Consider the following 3317-nt stretch of genomic DNA (forward strand, 5'->3'; position numbering starts at 1 on the left):
TAAGTGTAATACTTTGAAAATCCTTTCATTGTGTGGACTGGCTTTCAAAGTTATTTGGTAGAAATTATTTGATCACTTGTTCTCGTAATTGAGATACAAACTGGAAGGCAAACCTGTATGCATTTCTAGTGTGTTTCTGAAACGAAATATGTACGTAATGACGTATAATGTTTTGTTGTTTTTTTAATCAGAACACGTCAAAGAATTTCATTTAGGTATTGATTCGTCCTTTATAATGTAAAGAATAATTAAGACCATATAATAATTGTATCAATCAAATACATAATATCATTTATAGGTTATTTCACTTTATGAAAAAGTTCAGTCTCCATATCCGATTGGATTTCTGAAATATATTTTGTGCGGAATATATTCTACTACAGTATGTAGTTTGTATTCCTCTATTGATATCGGTAACAAAATAACATTGATATTTTGTAGAATTGTTAGAAAAGGTTTATTTAACCTGGATTTTGGCAAACATCAAGAGATAAAAAGGGACGACTTTTGGTTGTGTATATTCTATATTTCATTAATATATAAGTTCTATGATGAAATAGAGGGTGAAAATACTATTGATACTTTTCAGGTCTATTGATGTTTTGTCTGATCTTATTTTCTGCAGAGGTGATTATTTTTTTACTTTAACGCGTTGGTTGGTTACTACGTTTAGTGACCAACTGTCTTTTTATTTGACCATCAGTTGCTTCTCGAGTAGTAGTTTCATTCAAAGAATAAAAGGATAAACTTCATTCTAGCATTGACTGCACAGAATCATTCATACTGACACACTGTATACAGGGAAGTCATTGTGGGAAACTAAATTGCTTTCCTAAATGGCTGAGTAGGGAGACGTGCTAATGGTACGTGACGTCTCTTCGTTCCAGATTGCCGGAGCATTTGGAAACCGTCCTGGAATCTCGAGATATCTATTCCGTTTCTTTAAACTACTTAGATTCAGAGGGATAGTAAATGTCTACATATATCTTAATCGATTTGTTTTGCATGGTGCATGTACTTTCCATACAGTGATATAAACGTTTACAAAATAGCACTGATATGCCGTACTATATCCAAGACTCTGTTTTCTCTTACTTGATCCGCCAAATCTGTAACAGAGTTTTCTCTCGCAAATTGCGGCTTTATTCGTCAGCATCCAGGCATTCGTTCTAAAATCTTAAATTTGCAATTTACTTATTAACTAAATACATATAAAAAGGTGCCCAATACCATTAGAACTGTGCACTAACCTAGAAAAATTAAAATAACTTTTGGAAACCTACATGTATCACGCAAGTACAATTAGTACTGAACAATGCACTCAAGCATAGTAATTGTGCTGAATTTATTGAGTAACATTTTAACTTAATTTGACCATGTTAATGGTCATCAAACATATCAGGGTAATTTTCTTGTGTTTTATTTGTTAATATTATTTTGTCATTTTTCGCTTAATTTATCATTATAATTAATTACTATTACATATTTTAACGCAGGAAAGCTACAGCCGAAAGTAACCATTTTTGTCGACGTGTGAAGTTTTTTTTTAGGGGCTCCAACTAGGATATCAATTGAAAGTAAACAGACTCGCAGGTAAAATTGCGGACGAAAAATTAAAATCCTTTAAATGATTGCTAAACGATCTTTACATTTTACTGGCATGCTTATTTCCGTGATGATGTCCGGTGCGCAATTTTCATGTTAATTTTTTGGTTTACCTGCCCTACGTATGTCACATAAAAAATACTATAAATTTCGTATGTAACTCATTTCTATCATCCTCAAGATAAAATGAATATATAATCTGACGGTCAGATTATTGAGTTGACGATTTGTTATATATTATCGCAGCTTCACATATTTATAAAACAACTACAACAGCAAGATATTTAATTCGTAAAAAACAGCTTCTGTCTGTTTCATTAAATTAATTTAATAAAAAAAAATAATGATCTGTTTCTCGAAAAAGAACCAGAGTATCGCTTTAGAAGGTATTCATCTGTTTCCATTAACTTTATGTGTTATACAAAGGATAGACGAATTGAGGCAGCAAAAATGTATTGCATGAGTTTATCCGAAATTGCTACTTGTTTCTCATACTACGTTCCAGACTCTATACCCACAAAATCTGCAATAGGTATTGTTTCGTGAATTCAAGATACGGAAAGGAGTTATACTACTTCATTCTGGCGATATTAGTAGGAACTTTGGGAATTTCAAAAATGTTTTAATATTGTCAATTTTATGACCATGCGTATAATTTCCGGCTAATGAAACATCTCGAAAATCTAGTAAAATATTTTAAAACGTTTAAAAAAGGGTTCTTTTATCACTCATAGAGATCATTACAATAATATATAATATGATGAATATTATATTATGTTTAAATAAAAACTGAGAAAACTTTGTTTCGGAAAATGTACATCAAACAATAGTAAACAAATACACCGCCTGAAAATATTGAAATAGGGCCATATATCTAACTTTTTTGATAATGATGTCTAATTGACTTCAGTGAATTTCACGCCAAGAGCAGGAGCGTATCTATTTGTTTTGTAAAGTGCTAATTGATAAATATACGAAAATATTAAATGGATTAAATGAGTGTGCTATTTCTGGTAAGTTAAATTAGTGCCATCATGCCAATCAAAACTCCTTTGGGATTGTTGTAATGTTGATGCACATTCATAAATGATGTAAATAGCACTTTCGGACAATTTTAAAATGTATATTCAAGTCATCTTCAACAGAAGCGAATATAAATTTCATTTAAATGTCCTCGTGTGCATTAGGTATGGCATTACGGCTTTTTACCGTTCGAGAAATGAGCTAAAATGTTAATATGATATCAATGAAGTGTTGGTGATGTGACACTGTACTCGGTGTGTTCCTGTTATCAATTTATCCTATATACGTCTGCAAGAATTGGGAGCACTTAAGAAATATGATTATAACAAATATTATACTATCAGTAGAATGCTATGGTAAAAATATCAATTTAAATATTTCTCTTTGCAATCAATGCTTATTTAAAACATTACAAGGTATTCCAATTGACTGCTTGCGCCTTAGCTTATAGTTCTTAAAACAGTGCAAAAACTTTCCAATAACACTTCATGGATAAATCAGTAGTTTATTTAACACTTTTATAATTAATAGAAATGATTATAGTCGAAACACGAGCGAAAACAATTTATTTTGATAAGCATCAATAACGGCAGGTCTATTTTGCAAATCCACCATCCCGGATCAGTGTTCCAATACGGTCTATAATTTCATGAATAAATACTTAGACATTTGTGGCAATTGATACAATG

The sequence above is a fragment of the Mercenaria mercenaria genome, chromosome 9 (genome assembly GCF_021730395.1).
Source record: "Mercenaria mercenaria strain notata chromosome 9, MADL_Memer_1, whole genome shotgun sequence".
NCBI lineage: Eukaryota > Metazoa > Mollusca > Bivalvia > Venerida > Veneridae > Mercenaria > Mercenaria mercenaria.